The sequence below is a fragment of the Rattus norvegicus genome, chromosome 15 (assembly GCF_021556685.1).
Source record: "Rattus norvegicus strain SHRSP/BbbUtx chromosome 15, alternate assembly SHRSP_T2T, whole genome shotgun sequence".
NCBI classification, from domain to species: Eukaryota; Metazoa; Chordata; class Mammalia; order Rodentia; family Muridae; genus Rattus; species Rattus norvegicus.
Window position 1 is genome coordinate 30690001 of NC_141548.1, and position 11859 is coordinate 30701859.

An 11859-nucleotide genomic window follows, 5' to 3' on the forward strand; every position below is an offset into this window, starting at 1 on the left:
CACAGGGGTGAGCAGCCAGCAGAAGGTGCAGCAGAGCCCAGAATCACTCAGTGTCTCAGAGGGAGCCATAGCCTCTCTCAACTGCACTTTCAGCGACAGTGCTTCTCAGTCCTTTTGGTGGTACCAACAACATCCCGGGAAAGGCCCCAAAATGCTGATATCCATATTCTCCAATGGCAACAAGAAAGAAGGCAGATTCACAGCTCACCTCAATAGAGCCAGCCTGCATGTTTCCTTGCACATCACAGACTCGCAGCCCAGTGACTCGGCAGTTTACCTCTGTGCAGCGAGTGCACAGTGATCCCCTGGCACCTGCAGCCTGCATCTAAACTTACTGGGCTTCCACAGGGTCTGAGCTAGAGTTCAGAATGTAAAGGGGAGCAATTCTGCTTATTCTCTTTGTCCTCCATAAGCAATGGGAATTGGGAGGCACACAAGTGTTTGACTTATAGGGGTACTATTTTATTATTCTGATAATGCATAGTACACATATTGGTATGGCTGAAATATTTTTCAGTTTAATCGAAAAAATGTATACATTATATTCTGATCATGTTTTGAACTCCCCCAATTCCTTCCGTATTCTCTCCACCTCCCCAAACAACAAATATTATACCTACGTTCTCTATATATCTTTAGAAGACAATCAGTCACATAAAAAAATTAAAAGAAAGAAAAAGCAAAAGATACACACATATGAGCCATTTTGGACTAGGAGGTAACTTCCTATCCTAATTCCCTGCCTGGCTGCAGTCCCTCCGAGCAAACCCAGCAGTAGAAAGAACAGGTTCTGACTTCTCCTTTCTGTATTTCATTCCCTGGGTCACAGCTCTGACTGCATCCCTGGAGGCCTGCTGTCATCTGGGACAACCAGGTGAAACTCCCATGATCCAAACACCTCCTTACTGGTCCCCTGTTTTAGGTCTGCTCTATCCCCGATGTTCTTCAACTTCTTGTTCACCTCTCTACCTACAATCCTGGAGGTCTGCAGCTATTGGGGATCACCACCATCTCTGCCTGCATCCCTGGAGGTGATGTGGCTACCCAGGGCCACCAGAGGCCTGAAGCCATCATGGACTACCAATTCTGCTTGCATCACTGGAAGCTTACCAACACCTAGGACCCCCAGCTCTATCTGTAACCTCAAAGACATCAGGGACTATAAGTTCTATGTGCAGTCCCAGAGACCTGTTGCCATCAGGGACTGCCAACACCAGGGACAACCAGATGGCTAAAGGCCAGCATAAGGACACAGTCAATAAAAGCCTGGAAAATATGGCACACCCAGAACCCAGCTATCTTACTACAGAGGCCCTGGATAACTAACACACCTGAAACACAAGAAAATGACTTTAAACCTATTCTTATGAAAATGATAGAAGCCTTTAAGGAGGAAACAAATAAATCCCTTAAAGAAAGACAGGGAAATAAAATCAAACAGGTGAAGGAAATGAATTAAACTGTTCAAGTCCTTTGAACAGAAATAGAAGCGATAGAGAAAACACAAATGGAGGGAGTCCTGGAGATGGAAACCTAGGGAAGAACAGGAAACCCAGATGCAAGCATCACCAACATAATACTAGAAATAGACAAGAGAATCTTAGGCACAGGAGATACAATAGAAGAAATTGACACATTGGTCAAAGAAAATGCTAAATCTAAAAAGCTTCTAGCACAAAACATCCAGGAAATCTAGGACACTATGAAAAGGTCAAACCTAAGAATAATAGGATTAAAAGAAAGAGAAGATTCCTAGCTCAAAGGCCCAGAAAATATCTTTAACAACCTAACCTAAAGAGATTCCCATAAACATACAGGAAGCTTACAAAACACCAAACTAGTGTGCCTACAAACAGACTGATAGGCAGCCCACCCCCTAATGGAGCTGCCTTTGAGATCCTACATGCTCAGTGTAGTGTAGAGGTGCCACATGCCATTTACTAGCTTGTCACAAGGCATAATAAGAGATGTCACTTATGATTCTTAAGAAAAAAGATACGATCTATTTTTATTAATGATTTTTGTTTGATCATCAAGGAACTTTAATGTTTTTATTTTGTTTTTATCACGTGTGTTGGGGGGTGACCACAACGTGTGTTGGTTGGAGCACAGCTTTCCAGGGTCATTTCTTTCCTTCCTTAGTGGAACCTCAGGGTGATCTGGGCATCAGACTTGCACAGGAAGGACTATCCAGTCCTTCTCTAAGCAAACACATTTTCCTTCTGCAAGTATTTAGTAGCTGTCTGTATGAGGAACAGGGAAAGTATTCCAGGGTCAGATCACTGATGTCGGCTGGGCTAACAGGCCAGCAATTCCATTTGTAGCACCATCAGGTAAATGAGCACACAGAGACTTCCTGTAACATCTGGCTGTCACCTTGCAAATGCCTGAGCCCAGCCCCAGAAACCACAGACACTCACTGTGGCAAGTGCTGTTCTAGTAATGTCGATGTCAATGGGAATGACCAGCTCTACGAAGGGTTAATTTTTATTTTCTTCATCTACATGTTTGTATATGACCTTGACAACAATTTGAGTAAATAAGCAATTGATAATGGGCTACTTGTTAATTGTCATTTAAGTGAAATAGACCATTATCTGCGTTGCTCCTCTGTGAATGCTTAGCATCACAGTACTAGAGGCCTGAGGACCATCAACCCTCCCTTTTCCTTCTTTCCTTTCAGTAACTAACTCGATTCCTTCCTTCTCCACAGTAAGTTATGGTAATGTTGAATTAAAGAAACTTAAACATTGGGCAGAGCAGTCTTCATGTGTCTGGAACTGTGCGGCTCAGTGCTGAGGGTGTGGCAGGAGTTATCAAGCTATGAGCAGAAGTCAGAAAGAAGGGTGGGCCATCTGTCTTCATAAATGGAGCTTTAGTGGCCAGCAGCTGAGCCCACTCACGTAGACACTGAGCACCCGACTTCATGCCAGAGTGGTGAGCTGAGTACTTACATCAGAACTCAGAAACCAAACTACTCAGAGTCTGTACAGACTGGGCTTTCTGTGGAGAAGTTTTCAAAACCTGAAGTGTTTTGAGATGTTGAGTTTTTCTTTTAGATAAAGGAATAACATTTTTTTTTGTTTTTAATGTTTATTTCATTAGCATATTTGTTTTACATAATATTCGAAGGGATGATTCCATAAATGCATACAGTATGCACTGAGCATACATCATCTCACTTACACACACCCCATACAATGCTTCTCAGTCTTCAGCAACAATTAGGATGTTTTCATAGGGACCTTTTTTTTTACATCTAGGCAGAGGAATATGGGACATTTGTTTATTCTAAGGCAATGTGTCTCATTTCACTTCTATTTTTTTTTGCTGAAAGTAATTAAGTTTTGGTCATCTTTTTGGCTGAAAATAATCTTCTTGACTCTACATCTGATCTACTCTGGAGAGAGCTACATACATGTGCATGTGCATGTGTAACCGTGTTATACCATAAACGTGTGTGTGTGTGTGTGTGTGTGTGTGTGTGTGTGTGTGTGTAAAACTATGTTTTCTGAGTGGGCTTCCAGACATAGGATAAACAGTAGTTATGATTTTGATTTTCTGAAGCATTTCACATGACTTTCCACAGTGGCTCTATTTATTTATATTCCCTTCACTATTCCTGAATCCGTTCACCATACTCCCTCCTCAGCATGGTCTTTAATGAGATGAGTGACCTGGCGCCTAACCCTGGTTTTGTTTTCCATTGCTCCACTCGCTATTGACACTGCGCACTCCACATCCTTGGCTGTTTGACTCTTCTCTTCTCTGTTCACATCTTCTGTCTGTTATTAATTGTGTAACTTCTTTTGTTATTGTTCTCAATTTAACCCTGTGACAGAGAACAGTTGGAAAATACTTTCTCCTATTATGATTCTTAACTTTACAGATTGTTTGACTCCGTTGCAGACCTTTTTAATCTGATATAACACATTCCCTCATTTTTTAATAACTATTTCAAATTACCTAGATGACTAACTTACAATAGAACATCTTCCTTGATTTGAAGCTTTCATTTTATAATTTTCAGCAAACTGAGGACTAAGTGGGATAAAATATTCTGCAAATCCTTGTATCATAGATGTTTCTGTTGGTAAAGTTTTCAGAATAGCATGAGTATGACTTAAGCTATTATATACAGAAGGACAAACTCTAATGAATCTGCATTAACACTGTCACTATTTTCTTTCTTTGCAACAGGGATATGAACTGGGTGGTGGTGGTGCACATCTTTAATCCCAGCACTTAGGAGGCAGAGGCAAATGGATCTCTTGGGTTCTAGGCCAATCTGGTCTACAGAGTGAGTTCAAGGACAGACAGGGCTACACAAAGAAGCCCTGTCTCAAAAATAAAAATAAAAAAATGAAAAAGGTATGGGATGTAGTGCTCATGCCCATTGTTTTCATGCAAAGCATGAAATCAAATGGACACAAATGCCAATAAATTCACAATATATACTTTCCAGAGAGGGCTCCTTGTAGTTTCTTTAAACAATAATAGTATACAGTGAATGTTTATTAACAAATTCCCAAAGTAATTGACACAATGAAAAGAACCTATATACTATTACTTATAACACAGAAATAGAAAACCAAGGGAAAAAAACTTAGTCAATTACACCGTTATCAGTCTTTTGTGTTATAACTGTGAGCAAACCCGTTTGTCCCGTTATCCTTTTCACTAATACTGCAAGTTGAATTTTGTAGAATCTTTGTAGTCCTTTTTCGTTTGGTAATTGTGTAAAATCTGGGACATAAACAATTTGGAGCTAATTTTGCCTGCTCTGTGTATTTTTAGGGACCTAGAGAAGTGGCTCCTTACAGAAGAATCTTTATTTTTCTTAATTCTGAGAGGCACTGATACATCCGGGTTCTTGGAAGAAACTGGTCATGCTATGCTCTGAAACATATTTCTACAAGCTGAACCTCACACCTTACAGATTTGGCCACCAGTCATACTCACTGATATTTATATATTACATATTTACTCATTTTCAGACATTCTGGCATATTTTATGAGCTAAGGGCATATACATTTTAGAAACTGGACTACTGATGCTGATAATATCAAGCTTCTTAATTCAGTATTAAAATACCTAATATTAAGTATTTGGACTCAAGAATGCCAAGTACTGATTGGAGAAATGGGAAGCACAGGACACTGCTCTGACGTTTGAAGAAGAGGAATGGATGTTATATAAGTGTGGAGGGAGAAAAGATGCGCAAGGACTCCCTCTAAAGGGGTGACTGGTGCTCTCCTCAGGAGATCAGGAGGTGGAAACATATCAGTTCTTAAAGAATGAATGGACTAATCCCAGCAAGATGAGAGAGATGGGAAGGCATTAGAAGGCTCATGTCCAGGTATGTGTACCACATGGGACCCTGAAAGTGTACCTGCACCCCTCTGAACTCTCCTCAGAGCTCTGGCAGTGCTTCTGCAGCACAGAATATGTAGCCAAGTCTGACCCCTTCACAAATCGGTTTTCAAACTGAAGAAGCTGTGATCCACAGGGAAAATAGGGAGGACAGCTCTGCTTCCTGACTCCTCAACTAATGAATTCCTGAGGGGAAGCCTCAGCAGCTGGCACTGCAGCTATCAGGGAAAGAAAGTAAGGTGCCGGACTGGTACATGAGGTTCAGGCCTGGAACTGCTCATGATGTAGGGCAAGTGGCCTCCTGTAGACGACAGAGACACCAGAGTTCCTGCTAAAAAAATAACGGCTTTTTGTGCTTGTGATGTAAGAGAGTATCTTCAAATTTGAGGGGCTGTCATCCTGAAACCAAGGAACAGAACATCTTGGGCAGTTGAGTAAATGTTACTCTTTGTATTTCAACAAGCCCAATGCCCTGAGTGGGAATTGCTGGCTGAGATACAGCGGACCTTTGTTTTCTTTTTCCTCCACATTGTTTGCTTACACCAACGCTGAGAGAGTTCTTCGACTAATTACTTGGTACCTTGTGGGATTTTTAAAAAAGAAAATCTGGCTCTTATATTAGCAAGACTAATACTTTCCTGACTGTTCGGGGCCAGAGGTAGAATCTGGGAAGAGCTGCTTAGAAGCCTTGAGTGAATTTGTATAAATCAAAGACATGAAGGACACTTCTCCCCGACAGTTCATCGCTGTTTGGCGCATGCTCTTCCTTTTGAATGTAGTGATTTTGCCTTACGTTGTAGACAACCAGGAAGGGAAGCAGATGTCTGTGGTCTGAGGGGGGCTGCAAGAAGAGTGCACTCCAACATCAGGTGTGTTCCTGAATCCTGACCTAAAGTCAGATTCCCTGCCTTGAGCTTGCTTCTTTTGTCCAGGTCAAATTCCTGCTAAGTATCTAGAAGCAAGTGGCACCAAAAGGCTCTCCACATCTCCCCCTTATTTATTTCATAAACAAGACTGAGCCTGTCTTAGGTCTTTCTGACAAGAATGCCTTCATTACCTATCCTGGAATATGCATTATTAGAAGCAATGCTATTCTGTTTTAGGTTGGTATGTCTCTGTGCAAAATCTTACCCGTCCTTGGCTTGCCAGCCCGTTAAATTAATAACTCTGTATGGGGATCCACTTTTAGTTTCAAACCATGTATTTTGGCAGACAACATATTGATGTTGTTAAAAGCAAGTTTTGTCACAATGGGCAGGAATGATATTATTCACAGGACAAAAAGGGCTAGCATGATCAAGTTATATATGCCATCCTTGAAGCTTGACCAAGATAGGAATACTGAACTTAGGCCACGAATAATTTTATCAGCAATATCTGTGACATCAAAGCTCAGCAGAGCAGCATTCTTTAAATTTAATTTATAATCTTGGTTTGCAAAGTTAAAACTTCCAGAGGTTTTAGAATTATGCCAAATACTCTACAAGTGTCTTTCAACCTTTTCCCAATTATAGTGACTATCATTGTAAATTTTAAAACTAACACAAACTTATTGATATTTATCATGACACTCAAAATTGCCTCTTATTCTTTTTTTTTTCTTTTTTCTGGAGCTGGGGACCGAACCCAGGGCCTTGCGCTTGCTAGGCAAGTGCTCTACCACTGAGCTAAATCCCCAACCCCGCCTCTTATTCTTAAACTCTGATCCTCATCTCCAATAATTTGAAAGGTATCTTAAAGAACATCAATCTATTGTTCCAAAGGCCTATCTAAATGTTCCTAAATCCTCTTGAATACTTGTAACATTAGTAAAAATTTTTGCTAAATGATTAACAAAAATAGCTGTCTTAATTTCTTGTATCAAAGCAACTACAGAAACAGGGGTGCCAGCTATTAATGTAATTAAAGCTGCTATACCAGCCATAATCAAGCCCACTACCCACTTGCTTCTGCTTAAAGCCTGATTCACTTCTAGTATTTGCAAGCTTTGTTCAGAATAGCAAGGCCGTGCACTACAGGCAATAAAACAAAAGCTGGTTGATAGACAATCATAACCGACATGCCAATTTCAACACATTAACAAAATTAGAAAGTGTACAATCAATACAACTTACATTAAATACTGTGGAAGAAACAAAAGTAATTTTAACATGAACAATCAATAAGAGATTGGGAGCCATAACACACTCACTAACACGTGTTTGTCATCAGATCCTGTCCCATTTAATCCACTACAAATATAACTTCATACAAGGCAACTTTCAATTCTCAAATGTCTCTGAGAATGTCCAGAATCAGCCTGCCAATTGGATTGATTTCTAGTCCAGTCTATGACTGAGTCAGAATAAATGGTCATATTACAGGAAGGAGAAGAGTCGTCATAACTTCTCTTATTCGATAAATATTTTGAAGGCAGTTTCCACAGTCTGCATGTTCTCTGTCCCACAAGGTCTGAAAGCTTAAGGCAAGGCAGCTTGTCCAATCTGGGATACAGACAAGAAAAGGTGAGTCAGGAATATATACCCAATACAGCTTCCCAGTCACCATTGTCAGGGCACTCAGCAAGCTCACAGGCCAGCATCATTCTCTGTCCCAGCACCAGCCTGTCTCACCAATCACTCTGGGAGCTAGCACACTCCTGCAGTATCCTGCAGAAAAAACACAAACATGCCATATGCAGGGTGCCATAGACACTCAGAGAGTTCCTTGGCAACCAAATTTTAAAATTTAAAATAAAAAGAGCATGATTTAAATAATTGTGTGGTGTAAAGGGATATAACTCCCCCTTTTTATTTTATGAAGATATTGTTTTAAAGTTCAACAATACCTGTCTCACAATACTTTGTCCTTGAGGATTATAAGGAATCCCAATAATATGAGAAATATTAAATTGTCAATAAAACATCTCAAATGCTTGACTACAATAACCATTTCCATTATCTGTTTTAATCTGATTTGGAAAACCAAACATAGAAAAACAGCGGAGGCAATGACTAATTACATTTTTAGTTGCTTCTCCAGTTACAGCAGTTGCAACTAGAAAGCCTGAAAAGTGTCAATAGTCACATGTACATATTTTAATTTTCCAAAATCAGAAATATGAATAACATCCATTTGCCATAATTGATTAGGTACAAATCCTGGATTAACTCTTAAGTATCCTATAATGTTAGAAACAGTACAGTCTCTTAAATTGAGTTGTATTTGCATAAATAATTGCCAAATTTGAGAATTAGCAGTATCTAAAAAAAGGCAACATGTCAAGCAATTGCAAACCATTAGCTATATTTTGGCTATCAGTATATAAATTAAACTTGATTTTTCAACATATCAAAAACAGTGGCTATAGCACATAATCCAATTTTTTGTTCTGAAGTGGAGGGGGGAATGAACATGTGATCCAATTACATATGCTGCCTTCTCATTAGATGAGCCATCTATAAATACAATAAGTGCATTTTCTATGGGCTGCATGTGTAAATTTACAGGAAGTACAAAAGCATGCATAAAGGCCAACTGAAACAACTTGCCTTTTGGATGATTATTAATTTTGCCCAAAAAGTTTGCACATGCAATAGGCCAAATATCAGTATCCTACAATAACCAATTTAATTGCTGTTTGGAATAAGAAATACATATTTATCAGGTTCTTAAGACATTCATTCCAAATACTTTTATGTTTCTATCTTACAATTCTGTATTAACAGAGCAACAGCTTCATAATAGGGTGTTAAAACTATGTGCAGAAGAAGAAAGATAAATCTACATTAATGGTCCCTTTTATCAAAGAACTGCTGTGCGTACAAACAACCAACAATTGATCATAGTCTGTTTAATGTATCTGTTGTTGGCCAATAGCTTTCTCTACTTTCTGCAAAGCTATTCGCCTCTCATCAGTTAATTGTTGATGGAGATTAGGATTTGCATCCCCCCTGAGAATATCAAATAGAAACTTAAGTCCTGTGGTAAGCTTAAAGTGAGATCTTAGCCAATTAATATCTCCTAACAGCTTTTGAAAATAATTTAAAGTAAGTAAACTATTTTTACTTGAATTTTCTGTGCCACAATTTGTTTAGGAAATAACTGATGTCCCAAATATTGAAAAAGATAATGACTTTGAATCTTTTCTACAGCAACAACTACTCCAAAAAGTTTAAAGCTTTTGTTTAAGAGCAGTAGTAATACTCTTTCAGAGGGATCAGCTAATAAAACACCATCCATATAATGAAAAACATACCCTGAAAGATTTAAAGTCCTAAATTCTTGTATTGAAGTAGCGACAAATTTTGTTACATAATGTAGGGCTATTAGCCATTCTTTTCCAAAACTTTCCAATAATATCACTTACTGGGCTCTCCAAAATTATAAGCAAGCTCACTCAATGCAAACCTCCCACAGTCACCAGGCTATAAAGGAGCAGTGTCAAAACAATCCCCCAAATTCTTAACAATTCTGTATGCATTTCCTGAAATGGCAGTTGGAGGAAGGGAACAGGTTGTGATGCTCTCACAAGTTCCATAGATATGTTCACTAGTGAAATCGTGATCCAAATGTTATGGGAGTAATTACATGGCTTCTGATTGTATTTAAGCCATACACAAGATGGAATCCCTGCCTAGTAACACTAACTGGGACAAAACTCCATGTCTTGGTAAGTCATAGGCCCGAGGAGAGAGCTTAGTACTATCATTCCTCTAAATAAACTTAGCAATAAACTGTCGCTTCACTAATAGTAAGCTGGTGAAAATTCCAATGAAATTAGGAGAAAAAGTAGTGGTGACTAGGACAGAAATATAAAGGGCGGGTATGGGGTGCATTATATCCAATCACATTTATATGAAGGTGAGAATTTCAAATAAAGTATTTAATAAAAATAATGTCATACAATAATAAATGAAATATAGCAATTTAATAAATATTTCCTTTGGGAACGTTTAGGATAAACAATCCAGAATATGTCCTTGTGCTTGGAGAAAGATTAATCAGACCCCTTTGCACAAACAAGTCCTATTGCAGTAAAATTAAAAAAGGGTGCATGCTCTTCACGACTGGTTCTGCATGCACCACTTCTCACCCTCTCTCCTGACCTCCTTCTGATCCAGGCAGTCTGAGAGTCATGGTAGTGTGGCACCCTGTCACGCTGCCCCACCTGCACTCACAGCTTTCTTGGGAGGTTGCCACCATACCAGGCATGCAAATCCCAATTCCATGGTGGGCCCAGTGTGTCCCGCCACCACATATTCTCTTGAACTCAATTAAGTCACCACATGAAAGAACACACCACACAATACTCTGACCTAATTTATAAGATATAATTTGCCCATCTAGACAACACAAAGTCTTATATACACCCATCCCTTAAAAATAGTCATGACAACCTGTAACTATGCATAGAGAAGAATCTTAACCTCTGCCGTCATGTTCTCTCAGCTTCTTCTCACTCAAACTTCTTCTCTTATCCTCTCGACCCTTCTAAAAACTCTGTTCCTGCCTTCCCTCCTTCACATCCAGTGACAGGCCACGTTTTGTCTTGTCTGCCCTCACCTGCTTAGTGACATCAACATATAAGTTCCAAGGACTGAGAAGAGCATGGGGGTATGTTCAAATGGTCTAAAGTTGCATATTGTTCTCTAAAGGTAGAGCATTTTGGAGGAGTCCCCCTTTCACATTCCTCTCAACTATAACTTTTCATTGCCAGGTGATGATAAAGTGGCCTTAAATATGTTTCAGATATGGATAAGGTGAAAGGTTAGGTTGGACTGACTGATGTGATCGATCCACAGTCTCTATGTTGTATGCTTAGGGGTCACCACCAAATTTCGAAACCTTAAGCTACTATTTTACATTCTGACTGACTTCCTGGCTGGTTTCTTAACTCAAAGTCATGACTTATTTGCAAGAAGTTTCCAGTTGGAGTGTGTACTCCCTTCCTGCTTCCAATATTTTTTCTCTGCTCTCACTCATCGCGGCTACCTCACTCTGATCTGTCTGAAGAGGATTCTGTCCTTTGTGTTCTTCCTTTGGCACAAATTTGCCCCACTGAATGAAATGGCACCTGTTAAGGCTTAGAATGAGTTCTTTTTTTCTCCATTAATCTATTTATTCACTTTACACCCCATCCTGGCACATCAAGTCTGGGCACAATGTCTCCACTGAGGCCAGGCAAGGAACTTGCTCCACTATGTTCACAGCAGCTTTATATGCAAAAGCCAGAGATTGGAAACAGCTCAGATGTCCCTCAACCAAAGAATGAATAAAGAAAATGTGGTACATTTACACAATGGAATACTATTCAGCTATTAAAACAAGGATATAGTGAAATTTGCAGGCAAATGGATGGAATTAGAAAATATCGTCCTGAGCAAGGTAACCCAGACCCAAAAGGACATGCATGGTATGTATGTACTGACTCATAAGTGGATATCAGCCATAAGATACAGGACACCCATGTAGGATGATGTCATTATGCAATAAGGCAGATCCAG